Raw genomic sequence first — 15,163 nt, 5'->3', positions numbered from 1 at the left:
TCATGATAAAGATGATTTTCCTAATATGCAGCCTGAACCTGTGATGAGCACACCATCACTTTCCACCTTGTGATCAAGGTCTGTTCATCTTATTCACATTTTGCAATGGTAAGTTGTCTCTGTGCCATAAACAGTGGATTGATAGTTAGGTGCTCACAGATTCATGGTAAGTAGGCAGTGAAGTACTACTGTGTGCTGTGTATTTGTATGTCTCAGGCGACTGGAGTTACTTGGTTTATTATATGCTAAACCTTTATATACATCATAACTGTAAGTAACAGGCGTATTGGAGTTAGTAAAATCACATCAGTGTTAAGAAACATGAAATTCAAAGTTCCTGTTGCTTTTGTTTGCCATCCAAAAAGAGTGAAGTTGAGTGTCTATGGATAAGGATCAGAGGAAAGGCTGTAGGCACGTGGCTGGACTCTGCTCCCAGGGACCGAGCAAACTCTTTTTGTACAATCTCTGTCAAAACCCTAGGGAACTCACTAAGAACTGCAGCTGCCGCTGCTGCTGATCCAGAAGCTGATGCATTAGTTTCACCAAAAGAAGGTTGCATATATCATTGTTTTTTCTTTTTGTTTGTTTTTAATGTTCATTACGTTTTAATGAAACACATACTTTGCTAAAATAGTTTTTTTTACTGATCCACGTTAACTGTATTTTCTGTGTGGCCAAAGACTTCACTCCGTGTGGCCCAGGCATCTAAAAGGCTGGACTCCTGTGGCATATGTAGAAATGCTGGTGGCATTGTAGATATGGGTGTTCTGACACACGTGGCTGGACTGAATTTCCAGTGCCTCCCTTGGGTTTGATTGTGGAGATACTAGTCTGCTTCAAGTGTTGTACTAATCTAAGGGATGATAACGGATTAAATGCAACTTGTTCTTATCCTGTATTTCTGATTGCAATTTGGTTCAATTTCATCATTTTCTGGGGATATAATTTTCTTCTCACTTGCTGTGGATGTAGCTGTTCTAAGCCTGGTCAGGTCCATTTTAAATCCCAGTCTTAGTCTACTCTTGACTTCTTGACTCAAGAGGGGTTCTCCTGGACAAATATGCTTCAGCCTATCTGCAGTGCAGTGAACAATCAAGTGCACCTGTTCATCTTGAGCCTTGTCTAGGTTTTTCCTTCTCTGAGATCCTGAAAGAGTGTCTGTCTTGACAGTGTGGGAAAACGTATGCTGGGCAAAACTGGCACCTTAGCTTTCTACAGGTTGTGACAGCCAGTAAGGCCACACAATATGCAGAGCCTGCCTCCACCCCCCAGTTTTGGTAAACTTCTGGCTCTGAGTGCATCTTAGTCCAAAAGCTTAACATTTACAGTTTTACAGCACTATGGTTGTGCTAGGTGTGACAGTTCTTAACAGTCAGAATTATACAAGTCAGTATATTTTGATACACTGTGATTGCCCTGAAGAATTCCACGAAGGCTTAGGGATGTGTCTACCCTCATAGGTAAGAAGTGACTGAAGCAGGTAGCTTATTTGAGGCCTTTTTAGTGCAAATGGTTTAGTATTTCTTGTTTGAGCTTCTGGGAATTTGATTTTGATTGTGGTAAGAAAGAAAGTCTCTATCCCACCCTTGGCACCAGCTAGCACTGCTCCTTGCAGCTACCCTGGGGTGCCATGGCTCTTGCATCACAGCCATTTGGAGGCATTTGGCTGGCTGAGCTCCCAGGGTTTCCCTTGGATTTGACTGCAGACATACTAGTTTTCACCAATTCTTTTCCTCCTTTAAGGGATAACAACAAACAAAACAGCACACGTGGGCCTGTAACTGTTGTCTCATCAAAGACCTTTTTGGTGCAAATGCTTTGGAATTATTTATTTTGAGTTTTGGTGAACTGTATACTTATTCTTGTAAAATAGGTCATCATTCTGCTGGAATGTTTGTGCAGCTCTTAATGATATCAGTGAATATTCCAGGATCTGAATCAGAACTGTAGTCTCTTGTTTGTGTGAATCTTTCTTCAACATAGTTTTAAAATGTTCTTAAATAGCGTTAATTGGAGTAAATAACTCTGATATTAAGAAGCAAGTTCCTGAAATGTATATTGCTGACAAGAAATGTAAGGTGGTCTTACCTAAAATCTGAAAACCAAACCTTCCTGCTGCAGCAGGACAGCTGCCAGAAACTGGCTTTGGTTTTAAGGTAGAACCTGAAACTTTCTAGGGGAGGTAATCTAGTTCTGCTAATGAAGACATCAGTGAAAGTCAGGTGTTAAATACCCCAAAGGAGAAGCTTCAATTGAACTGATGAACCCAGAATAGGTTCATAATTTGTGAATGGAAGAAAGATAAAATTGTGAAGCATTCAAATGAAGATTAAAATTCCCAAATTCCAGGAGCCAAAGTTTGGAATGTCCCTTAGAAAATGGAAGGGCCCAGGGCTTAAAATGTGCTTTCCAAAAGCAGAAGTTGAGCCACATCAGCTGAGAGTAACATCAGAAAGTGCTGGTATTGCTGTGGGACATCCAGCATTGGAACTTCACTTTGTTTTGTCAGAGCCTGGTGAAGAAGGGTCTATTCAGGGACCTGAGAAGAAAGAAATCAAATCAAAGTAGCCGAGGTCTGCCCTGCACAGAGGGGGATGCCTGTTCTGAAACTAATGAGGGCTATTTAAATGCAGAGTAACCGTTTGCCACCCCTTCACTTGATTATCTTGTGAAGCTTGTTTTCTCACTGGAATGGAGATAGCACCTGTGTTAGAAGCGACCAGCTGGATGACTTACTCAGCCTAGTGGTTGACCTGAGGGAGGAGGTGGAGAGGATGAGGAGCATTAGGGAGTGTGAGAAGGAGACTGGTGGTAAATAAACAGTGTATTCTGAACCTGTGCTGGTGGGTATTGTAAACTGACCCTCCTAATGGCTATTAAATGACACTCGAAATCAAGTAGTGAGGCTGGCAGAAATCTATGTCACTTTCTGGATTGCTTCCTTCGTTAAGCTATAACAGAACAGAAACGAGGTGGTGGCAGGTGTGAAGGACTGTATGGAGAAGGAAGAAATTAGTGTTACTTTGACTTGCAGATTGATGCTTTTTAACTGGAGAGAGAAGTAAAAGCATGGGAACAGTTACTGTCTTTGGCCTAGCTGGCAATTTTTAGTTGCTTTGCATTTGATTGTGTGCTACAGAATTTTTGATAAATGGGAGGAAAGATGGCAGCAATGAGATGGGCTTACCCTGCCTCAAATCAGATTAATGTATTTGTGTTACTTTTTTTCCTCACTGATGTCAGTCCCAGCTGTGCAGAAAAGGGGACCTGACCGTGCCTTTGCCACAAACCCAAGTTACAAAGCCCTAAAATAATGTCTAATGAACAGAGTCAAGCTTAAAGCTGGTTTCTGCCATTGTCTCAGTGTAGACTGGAAATTTTTACGAAGCCTGCCCACTTCCGACTCTCTCTTTTGCTAGAAAAGATATTTCAAGCTGAAAGGGAAAAGTGATTTCTATCCCCTACTTTCTAGCAGTTACACAGCTGAAGTCGCTACCTGCCTCACTTTTCAAGTTCAATTTATAGAGATCAGTATTAGAATGCTTAACATCAACATGAGTGGGTACCTATCTACACTTTGTTCTAATTTCCAATCCCCATTGCCTGCAGCATAGCCGATTAAAGTAAAATAAAGCCAAGACCTGTGTGGATTCTAACTCTGGAGAGAAGAAAAGCTCCAACTCCCATTAACGTCAGTAGAAATTGTTAGAGGTCATAGTAGTCAACAATGTTATGTTAAATACGAATGTTGCCTCCACTCTTGCAGCAATAAATATTAATGCTCGTAATGCTACAGGTTGTGTTATTTGTGAACTTTAATGTGCCCAGCAGAACTCTCTAAATATGAGCTACTCTATGGAATCCATAGCAATCTAAACCCTTTTATCTTTAGTAATTTAGCAGAATGATCTGCTGCTGTAGCTGTTGGTTTTCAAGGCTCTCATTACCCAGAGAGAAATCATGTTAGACATAATACTGTAGTTATTGAGAACATTGGCTATATTACACAGCACACCTACAGTATCAAACTCCAGATATCCTTGGATGCAGGCAAGATAATTTTGAAATCTTTTTCTGAGTCATGCTGGACAGCTGTGTCATTGGTAGAGACCACCACAGTTACAGTGGATATGGCAAAATTGTGATAGAAAAGAAATTGTTTATATATCAGAGAGGTGTGTTTTGTTTTGTATGTCTATTTTTTTTTTTCTTTCTGTAGCTGGTCATCCCTTTAGTCTGTTTTTAGCACTGTTGTATGATCAGCTGGTACTTGCCATTGTTAACAACAGGAGATTGGAAGAAATAATCTTGTTTTGATCCAGTTTTCTCTCATTCTTAAAAACATTTTGCTTGGAGATAAAATATGCTTCATTGTCCATATTAGTCTCATATATGGACTTCCTGCAGTAGCAACTCTGTTCTCTAGGGGACAGGTACACTTCAGTTCAAGAAATGTGAAAGTGTGCAAGAAGACAAATATGAGGAGTGTTATTGATAGTGGCTTTATTCATGTTGACATGTCTGCATTTCTAGTTACTGTCTTATTCTGACCTCTTAGGAGAGGGGGGAAGAACTTGTGAAGAATTCTTGCCTGTGAGGAAATGGTTTGCATCAAAGGATGCTGCTGGAGTGAAGGAAACTGCTATCTGTGCTCCAGGCCAAATTTCAAGTGGGAATTAGTTGGGATGAGGGTGGGCATGTGTGGGGGTGGTTCACAATCTGAATGAGGCTTAAGAAGAATAGGACCACCATTTATTTTCCTTTCCTTAGCCAGAAATGTAGTGTGTATCTAAAAAAAATATTAAGAATCCCCCTAGGAATATTCAGGACATGCTAAAGAATGTGCTCTGCCATCCAGAGGAACCTAGACAGCCTTGAGCAGTGGGTCCAGGTGAACTTCATGAGGTTCAAGAAATACAAATGCGAGATCTTGCACCTGGGTCAAGGCAGCCCTCACTACCAATGCAAGTTGGGGGATGAAAGGATTGAGTGTAGTCCTGCTGAAAAAGACCTGGGGTTACTGGTGGATGGGAAGCTGAACATGAGCTAGCTAGGTGCACTCATAGCCCGGGAAGCCAACTGTGTTCTGGGTTGCATTAAGAGTGTGGCCTGAAGGTCAAGAGAGCCTGCACCTCTACTCTGTGCTGTTGAGGCTTCCCCTGGAATACTGTGTCTGAATGTGGAGTCCTCAGTACAGGAGAGATGTGGACCTGTTGGAGCGCATCCAGAGGGCTGCAGAAATGATCCAGGGGTTGGAACACCTCTCCTGTCAAGTTAGGCTGTGAGAGCTGGGGCTGTTCAGCCTGGGGAAGAGAAGGCTGTGAGGTGACCTTTCAGTATTTAAAGGGGAGGTACAGGAAAGAAGAGGACAGACTCTTTAACAGGGTCTGTGGTGATAGAATAAGGGAAGAGAAATGCCTTCAAGCTTAAAGAGAGTAGATTCAGGTTGGATATAAGGAATAAGTCTTTTAGAGAGGTGCTGAGGGGCTGGAACAGTTGCACAGTGATATGGTTGATTCCCTGTCTCTGGAGACTTTCAAGGCAAGGCTGGATAAGGACCTGGACAACCTGATCTAGCTATGAATGTCCCTGTTTATTGTAGGGCAATTGGACTAAGAGACCTTTAAAGGCCCCTTTCAACTCAAAGGGCATTCAATGATTCTGAAATTAACTTATTATTTATTAGAAAAACTTTAGATTTGGAAAGCGTTTTTGGTTTGAATTAATGTGCAAGATTATCAAAATCTCTCTCAGTTAAACAACCTGCTAAATTGCTGCAGTGAGGAGACTATCACTTGTCAGCTTGTGGCTCTGTGGCTCTGTAGCCCTCTCGATGGAGCTTATATTAACACCATTTGAGGATTTTGCTCTGCTATTGAGTCAAAACCTTTCAAATCCCCAGCCATCCTTACCCCAGCTCCTTATTTGCCAGTGGAGAGAAACTATTTTAGCCTAATACATCTGGATTTCCAGTGCCTATTTCTAGGAATCTGTCATTGCCTCTGTAGTGTTTTTCTGGTCTCTCTTATGCTCCTGACTTTCCCTCAGGGTTTAATAAAACTTACAGATTAGTATGTTCTCAACTTCTTGGATGCCCCTCACGATCACTTTTAAGGCATAAGGATATTCTAATCATTTTCAATTCTATTTTGTTGCTTTTATATCCTTCCTGCAGAAAATGGGCACAGTCTCTTGGGAATGTTTATATGGAGTTGAAAATTTAATTGAAACATATTTTGACTCAAAAGTAGAATACCCTTTGCTGAATATACTTCTCTTTGTCTGTGTGAGTACTTTTGCTTTCTTTTAGGCCTGAATTCTGCATTTATGCATGTGCTTAATTTTACAAATTGATTTCACTGGGACTGTCCCTGCATAAGCATTCAAGAAATCAAAGCCTTAGCCAGTTTTCTGATGCTATGTCCTTCCTTTTATGCAATTTCTCTTTACTACAAGGTGTTCTAGTAAAGCTTTTCAGGAGAGACCGCTGCAACCCTCACAGCTGTTTAAAGTGTTCTTCAGAAGAGATAACTATAAAGACTCTGCCTTGTGTTCCCTGAGAAGCAGAGATGGGCCTTTTGGCTCTCTAGTTGGCCATCTGGGAGTGTGGGGCGTTATGGTGTGTTCCCGTGGTCCAAAGTTTCTGGTCAACAAGTTACAGGATGAGGAGACTGCTGTGGGAGACTTCTGCTCATATTTGGCTGAAGTGGTGTGCCACGGAGGTATTCCTTTCCCTGAAGGAGTGTGGGACTGATCCTGAAGATTGAAATTTGAGCCTGCTGAAAGCAAACTTTGATGCTTCTCAAACACATCTCACTAGTTTGGAACTAGTTAAGTGGTACTTGTACAGTAAAACTAGAGCTTGAATTTCTGTTTCTCATTCCTTTTCAAGCTCTACCATGTATGCATGTATGCAGCTACTGCAAGTTCAGTATTGCAGTGGATCACTTTAAAGATGGAAAGATTCTCTATTGAATTGATCATGAAAATACAGCATCTTCTGGGGATGTTTTGAGGCATCCCTCCACGTTAAAATCCTGAATTCAGCAAGTATTTTTTGAGTGTGCAAGCAATTCTGTTTCTTCTTTGGAAGCAGTTTAAAGTAGGTGCTTAACTTAGGCAGCATGGGAGTAGTCGTCTCAATTTTTAGCCCACTTGTACTTCACAAGCACAAAAAGGGCAATAGAAGAGTGATGAATAGCTTGTTTTCTCAGAAGACGTCCCCTGAGTTTATGGAGCTGTTCATTTCTGTATTAGTGATAGATCTTGAATTCTTGCTTTCTATGTAAGAAGCAGGGTTATCATTATGGGAAAATGACAGTAACTGATGAATGGGTAACTTTATCAAGATTGTTTTCATCATGCCTCTGGGAAGAGTAATCTGTAATTAGAGAACTATGTTGAAGGTTTGAGTCTGGAATCGTTCCACATCTTCCTTGACACGCAGGCTTGTTAATATCTTAATTTTAGCTTTGTAGTTACCCCTTGCTAAATCCTTACTGTGCATTCCATCTGATCATTTGTTTGTGTTCTCCTTGTCAGTTAGGAGATGACCAAAGATAGCAGTGTGAGTTCGATAAACTTCAGAATCCTGCAAAAGTTAGAATCTTTCATCTCTGTTCAGATACATTTTGGAAACTCCTTGGAACATAAGAAATAGATTTTTTTTTTCCGACTTAGAAATGCCTTAAACTTGACAAGTATTGTTAAAAAAGATAATAACTAATCTCACTAAATTTATTGGCTATTGGGTTTATCATCTGTTTCATCAGCAGGAGCAGAAGATCTAGATGTATTTTAATATGTAACATCACTACCAGCTATAATCCCCCTTAGAGACTTCATATTTACATAAGCAATTATTTGAGACTCTTTGCAAGATTAGGAAGGCAGCTTTTTTTTCTTGACTTCTTCTCTAAATTTTCATTTTAATTATTATTATTTTTTTAATGATGACATGTAGAAGCCTGTTTTCCTGAGTAGATACTAGAGTAAACCTATGATGAAAGCCACAGCAGAACTGAGAAGCTCTTTCTTGGTAACTCACACTTCTTCCTCCACGCTTTTGAGATGGGCTCCTGGCAATTCTGCTGGGTGACAGATTTCTCTTCCGTACCATTGCTTCCTTGTGGGGAATTTGTTGCTTTCCTTCCACTCTCCAGCAGTAGATGGGGATGTTCTATTGGCAGAACAGATCATCTCTGTGGCCTCCCAGTGCAGTGAAAAAGCAGTGGTACATGTAAGCCCCCATTCCAAAGAATCTGATGCTTATCAGGTAACATCCTGGCTAATCTGAAGTTCCTGTGTGTGTGCTTTCAGGTGGAAACATGACAATTTACAAATTATAGTCTGGAAGAGCATTTCTTTTTTTTTTTTTTTTTTTTCTTCTTTTTTACTTCCTTTATTTTGAGTGAAGTAATTGTTTGGTGGATGGTGGCTGCTGCAGCTGGCTAGGGATGTTGGGAAGCTGCACTTTTCCCAGGGAAATACCACCCTTCAGTCTTGCCACAGTAGTAGCTGCCTTGCTGCTGGACAGTCTACATCTCACATCATGCATTTTTCCCACACTAGACCTTATGAACTTATGTTGGGGGTGACAGACAGTGTTGGGCTTGTGCTTACTGGGAGTGGAAGAGATAAGTAGTCAGATGTGGTGGGGAATGAAGGTGTGCTTCTTGGAGATGTTTCTGGTGAAGCTGGTACTGATGCTGAGGGACTGCCTGTGGCGGTGAGACCACATCCATTGAAGAATGGATTAGCCTTGCAGAAGCCAGCCTATTCATCAAGCGGAACTTGGGTTTGGTAGCCTAGTCTTTGCCACCTGTGCTGAGGTTTTCCGTGGCCCCTTCAGCCCTGTGTTACTCATTTGATTTTTGCATATGCTGGAACCCAAGAACTTGCACCAGACCAGAAGTGTGTTTGTGCTTTGCTGATGCAGAAAGTCATTTATCCTCTTGTGACTTGCTGTGCAGAGCAACAAGGGATTCACACAAGCAGGGCTTCTGGGTTCTGGAAAACAAGCTAAGAAACTCCAGTTTGCAGGATTAGCAGCTCCTCTTGCTATTTTTGGAAACATTTAATTTAGAGCCATGAAATTAATCTCAGGGATGCCAAGTTTTACTTTAGAGAAGAAGGGGTAGAAGGGTCTGGGGAGGAAGTAAATGGAGGAGAGTTGACTTTGATGAATTTTCTTTGTGTATTTTTTTTTCTCTCTAGTAACAAAGAAAATCCCAAACAAATTCAAACCCAAAAGAAAGCAAAACAGAAAAAAGAAAACCATCAGTCATTTGGATCTGAAAGAACTGTAATGGCAGCACACCTTCTCTTCTGATTTTTGCCATTTTTGGCAAATAGTGCAAACAGCACAAATTCCTTTGCAGAGTTATTAATCATATTTGGCAGCTATGCTGCACTAATCTACTGTCTGAAAGTACAAAAAAGTACTAAGTTTTTTCCTTTTTAAGATGTAATGGTTAAAGTTCTTGATGCTTTTCTACTATAGAGAGAAATGTGGGGAAAAAAAACGGGTGACAATGGGAAAAGCAAAACTCCTCAACTCTTCTCCCTGTCCCCACCGCTAACGAGGCAGGGAGCATGTGACTGCCAGCTCTGAAATGACATGAAAACCCACAGGGTCTCAAATCTGTTTGCATGTTTTTGGTCTAATACTGTGACCCAGAATGCTGGGAATAGGAAACAAGTCTGTGATTACGAAAGGTCAGATTGCTTGTGATAGAAGGACCTGCAATTATTTTTTCATTTTATTGCTAGCTAACATGTAAATGCTGTGTGGGTTGCATGGAGCAATGCAGTAGTACAGTCTGGTTTTGGGCAGGCATAATGTGATCTATCCATCAGTTCTGTTAGTTTAAATTACTCCTTTTTTAGGGACACAAACATGTATATTATGCTGCAGTTCTCCTTCCAGGAACTTCCTGAACAAATGGATTTGAAAGGACGATTTTAGCTTGCTAAATAATTGAAATGAAAACTAATGGTATGTGTCACTTCTTGCTTAGTGGAAAAACAAGTTTGGATAAAGGTACTTCTTACTGAGGATTTTTGGCTTCTTAAAAGGATAAGCAGTTTAAGTGTTAGCAATGTGTTCAAGGTCTGCCTAATCTGCTTCCAAGGAAGTTAATGCACTTTTTTTTTTCTTTTTTTTTTATTTCAGTGGTTACTTTGAAATTAGTAAGCCAGTGTGAGCCTCACATTTTAATTCACAAAGAGAAGCTGAGAGTTTCAGGGGAAAAAAAAATATTTGAACATGATTTTTATCCAAGCGGAAGTATCGCTCTTTCTCCTGGCTTAAAATCTGTAGATGCTAAGGCTCAGTTTCCTATGGTTAAGGAAAGCCAGCCACCAGCAATACTCCAATATCACATTGCCTCCCAGTGACACGTAGTGAGAAGGGCAATTTCCACTGCAGAGGAAGCTCATTTCTGTAGTACTCTGGACACCAAATACATAAGAGATTTTGTGAAGGGAAAGAGAAGTCTCGTGGGAAGTTAGGAAAGATGATGACTTAAGTCATCAGTGATTGCATGGCTGGATCTCATGTAAAAATAACAACCAATGAGTTTCTGGTGCTGTCTTTGTTTGTTTGTTTGTTTGTTTCTTGTTCTTTTGTTTTTAAACATAATTGCATTAGTTTAAGATGAGGGTAAGGACTTAATGAAATTACAGTGAGTATCAGAACAGCCTGAGCAGGGCTGTTGGACTTGATAGTCTCCAGAGGTGCCTTCCCTTCATCTGCGGTCCTACAGTTCTTTAACAGCAGAGGAACTAACCTGCAGTGTATTGAACCACCTGCTTCCATCATAAACATGGAAAAGCCAATGAAAACTCAGAAGCTAAGCAAGCGACTGAATGCTTTGAGAAATCTGGTCTATTTCCTTTTTTCTTTCTTTTCTTTCTTTCTTTTTTTTTTTTTTTCCCCTCCAGTCTGAGCTGCTCTTTCATTCAGTTGCCTTTAGAGATTTTTCAGTACAGTAAGGAATTATACAGGCAACTGACTTAATGTCATGGACTTCATATATATTGGCTTTAAACTGCATCGTCTTAGTACCACGCAAACCTAATAGAGTAGTAATGACTCAGTGATCTGCAGTGGAAAACAAAGATTGAATTCTCTTTTGTTGCTGTACTGAATGACATCGCTTGTTGCATCACACAACACAAAAATAGGTTTAAAATATCTCCTGGATTTAGCATTATGCACAGCAAAGCTTGTTTGTGAGAGAGAAGTCCAGTCTCACATTCAGCAGCTGACAAGTCACTTCTAGTACAGCCCAACTTTTAAATAACAATAAATTTTCCAGTGAGAACAAATTTCTACAGGAACAGAGCATTTCCATCAAGTTTAATGGGAAAAGGGGAGAAAAAAAATTCCTCTTAGGAATCTCGAAGAAGAAAATAAAATCAAAGTGATTTCATGAAAACTAGATTCGTTCACAATATCATATCTCCCTCCAGCAATGTCTGCAGGAGGGAGTCTCCAAACAGACGTGCCAACTTGCTCTCAATTTTAAGATGAAATAATAATTTCATGGGTCAAGGATACAGCAGTTTGGGATGAAGAGAACAGTTTTACAAGCTGCTGACTGTGTAGAGTAAGGATTTTAGGACAATCAATTCCCAGTGCTACGGACTGTCTTGCTATAAACTCATAGTGTTAGTGGGGCTGTCATCTGCGTGCATTGGTGCTGGGGTATTGTGTTCAGTTTGTGGTGAATTTTTATATATTAATATCCATCTAAACTATCCTGCTTGTTGAAACAATGGAAGTATTTACAATTGTTTTTTGCGTATTGGAAGTCAACAAATATCTTTGGTACTATGTTTTCATCTAAAAGTATTGGTTCTCATGTGCAAATCAAATCATTGCTTGAGCAAATAACGACTGCGATTCCTAATTCTCTTGTTTTAATAAATATCACTTGCAACTCCAGAGTTTTGACATCTATAATATATACCTCAGGCACACCAGTGGCAGAAATCAGTTTCTATAATGCACCATGATGTAGGAAGTGATTATTAGTTTCTGGTGTGACTCATTCTAATATCCTCCATGACAATCTTTCTTGTCTGCTAAATTAACAGATGGGTGCTGGAATTTCAAATATTCTGCAGCCAGCTTCCAAAGGGAAGCAATTTTAGCTTAGATGGTTGTGAACATTGAGAAGAGGCCTTTAGGATCATCAGGTATGTGATCTGCCTTTTGAAGACAATCAAAGGTATCTTGGATGACATGGAGTTTCCCTTTGCCTCTTTTCTTACCAGAAGATTATATGCAGCAGCTATGCCCTTTTTCTATACATTCAGCATATTTTTTATCATAACACAATCACAGAAAAGAACTGGAAAGTACATGTTCAACATGTTGTATCTAATTGTCATATTGTTTTGCATGTAAAATTCAGTATTCCAAGGAGTGCAATTAAATATTCTGACTATCATTTAAAATATTTACAATTCTGCTAGTCAGATAAGACACAATATTTTTAGTTGAAGATGTTCCCTAGACATCTGCTTTTTTTCCAGCCCATATGGTAGAGTGTGTGCCACAACTCATCTGCATGTTATGCCATATAATTACTGCCAAAAGGAAGTTCTAAGTTACTACATAAAGCAATTCAGTAACTGGGCAAAAATCTGCCCAAGAACTCATGTTTTTAGAACTGAGCAATTGAACGTCAGTATCGTATTTTGCCTTTTGTTTCAAAACAGAGGAGATCCAGCATCTGCTTTTTCATGTGAAATTTACTTTCCTAAGTATTGTTCAACTGGTTGAAAGTACCACCACCATTGCCACAGAGATCTGTTGAGAGTGAGATTTTTTTTTAATTATGCACATCTATTACACAATTATATCATCGATCTCCTGCTAGATGGCGGAATAAACATGCGGATGCTGTTATTTAAGAAGAATTTGGATTCCTGTAATCTCATGTGAAAGAAGAGCAAGTCAGCATGCAGCTGAATTTTTTTTAATGATTGTAGCAATAGTTAATGGATTTTTAAGCCTAGCGTAAAGCACAAGGAAATTGTGAACAAAAAGCTTGGAAAGTGAAGGAATCTTAGTGGTGTACTAGTGGTGACTCTTGTTTTTAAAAAGGAGCAGAGAAGTTACTCAGAATCCTTGAGCAGACCTGTACCTTTCCTGCACAGGCCCCATAAACTATGGCTTTTTTTTTTTTTAACTATTCTTCTTATCAGTGCAATGCAAAAGTTGCAGTGAAAATCTAAGTATACTGGGATTGTCCAACAGCAGAAAAAATTTTCACTGCCTTTTTGTTACCAGAATTAGCTAACTTAATTCTGAATTTAGAACTTCTCTGCAATATTTGGGGGTGGTTTGAATTGATGTAGACTATTCTTCAATTAAATCATGGTTTAAAAGCCGTGTTCTGTTATTCAGCCTTTTCCTTTAAAACAGTGGATCTCTTATGTACAGGTTTATCAACGAGGAAGAATGCCATTTATTCAGACTCAGAGAATCATTAGGTTGGAAAAGACCTTCACGATCATCTAGTTCAACCATCAATCTGACTTAGATTCATTGTCAATCCAGTGTTGCGTGCATTGGAAGAGTCTTGTCTCTGACTTCAAAAGAAGCCTTTTTGGCTATCTTACTTGCTTAGATGAATATTCTGAAGGTGTTCATTGACATCAGGTTTTTTCAGAGCAATTCAGTATCCCTGGTTCATGTCTTAAGAGTTGCTTGTCTTTTCCTAACACCTGAGGTACAAGAGTGGGTGTGCGTTTTGATGTCCATCTCCGTGAGCCAGCTGCAATTACTGGACAATTAATGTAGAATGGCTCGTGTAGGATATCAACTCAATAAAGCTATTCTTGTTGTGCTGCTTGTTGGCTGGGGTCTACTGGGTATGATGCATTTGTGCTGAAGGAAAAAGGTCTTAGCATGCAATCCTCTTACTGTATGATATTTTCTTATTCTGATGCCTTGCTCAAACATGACCTTTGTTGCAGAAATATTTCAGGGAGGATGTATTGTGCTTATTAATGGGATGAGGAATCTCTGTTTTCATGTCTGGATCTTAAAAGTGTTGAAATATAAACATCATCACCTTCTGAAAACCCGTTCCAGTTTTTGCCCACCTTAATCCTTTCTAGTTAGTTTCCAAGAATCACCTGCTCATTTACTGTCACTGAGAGGACAGGTGTGAAAAGCCCAAGTCCTGTGAATAAATCCTGCTGCGTAAACTCTGAGTTCAGATGTTCCATAACGGAAGTCTTTACAGAGTGTTTCTCACTTGCTGTCTCTGTCTGTGACATTTTCTTGCTGTGATTTTTGTCCCTTCCTGCATTCAGCAGTGTTGTGTGGTGGGGAATAATTGCACTCCTTTTTATTTAGCTTTTCCTGCTCTTCACAAGAATTTTTATAAGCCCCTTGATCTGCTGAGAACCTGTCTGCCTTTCTTAAATGTATAATTATTATCATTATCATTAATTAATACGTGCACCCAGGTACACCAGATGACTTTGTTTTCTCTCCTTCTCTTACAGCTTTTGAATTGGGGCAGTTCTGTTATTCTTTTCACCAACTAAGTTCTTGGGAGTAATTGTGTAGCCTTTACTGGATGAAGACCAGGAGCATAAACTTACTTTTCTGATCGTTGCATTAAAAAAAAAAAAAAAAAGTGCTCTAGAAACAGCACAGCATATTTTACATTCATCCTACCTTTTGTTTTCACATCGGTACAAAATGGAATGCGTTCCTGACATATCTGGAGCCTTTCTATTCTTGCTAAAGATAACCTGGGCTTTAATCAAATACATAGCTTGTGCTGTGATGTGGTTTTAGTAAAGCCAGCACCCCTGATGAGGAGCCCTGACCAGCATGGTCAGATGGTAGCTTGCAGAACTAAGAGTTTCCTGAGAGCTGGCTTGGAGAATCAACTGAAATAATGTATTTTCAACTTTTTTTCTTACTTTGAGACTGACAGTGTCAGTTATGTACACTTACACGTGTCCTCAGTCTAATCTGTAATTAGAGTACGAAACACAATGAGCTTCTCTGGTGCTGGATGAAACAGACATAATAAAACATATGTACTTGCATGTATGCAGATATACGTATGATTATTTATATATATAAAAATATATATTATATATATACATGTGTATATATATGTATAAA

The 15,163-nt window shown here is 39.6% G+C and overlaps 1 long non-coding RNA gene across 2 annotated transcripts in view; it reads left to right on the top strand.

Moving 5' to 3' along the window:
* LOC122180330 overlaps nt 1–14,642 on the top strand; it is a 35,942-nt gene extending 21,300 nt beyond the window's left edge. The window contains exons 2-3 of one of the 2 annotated variants that reach the window (XR_006179013.1): nt 12,103–12,204; nt 14,530–14,642. This is a non-coding gene — a long non-coding RNA (uncharacterized LOC122180330). The remainder of the gene's footprint in view (nt 1–12,102; nt 12,205–14,529) is intronic. The other variant, XR_006179014.1, reaches the window with a different exon arrangement.
* The last annotated feature ends 521 nt before the right edge of the window (nt 14,643–15,163 follow it).

Source organism: Lagopus leucura, unplaced genomic scaffold (assembly GCF_019238085.1).
Source record: "Lagopus leucura isolate 7727_CA_CO unplaced genomic scaffold, USGS_WTPT01 Super-Scaffold_1, whole genome shotgun sequence".
NCBI classification, from domain to species: Eukaryota; Metazoa; Chordata; class Aves; order Galliformes; family Phasianidae; genus Lagopus; species Lagopus leucura.
This window is presented reverse-complemented; position numbering and strand designations above follow the sequence as displayed.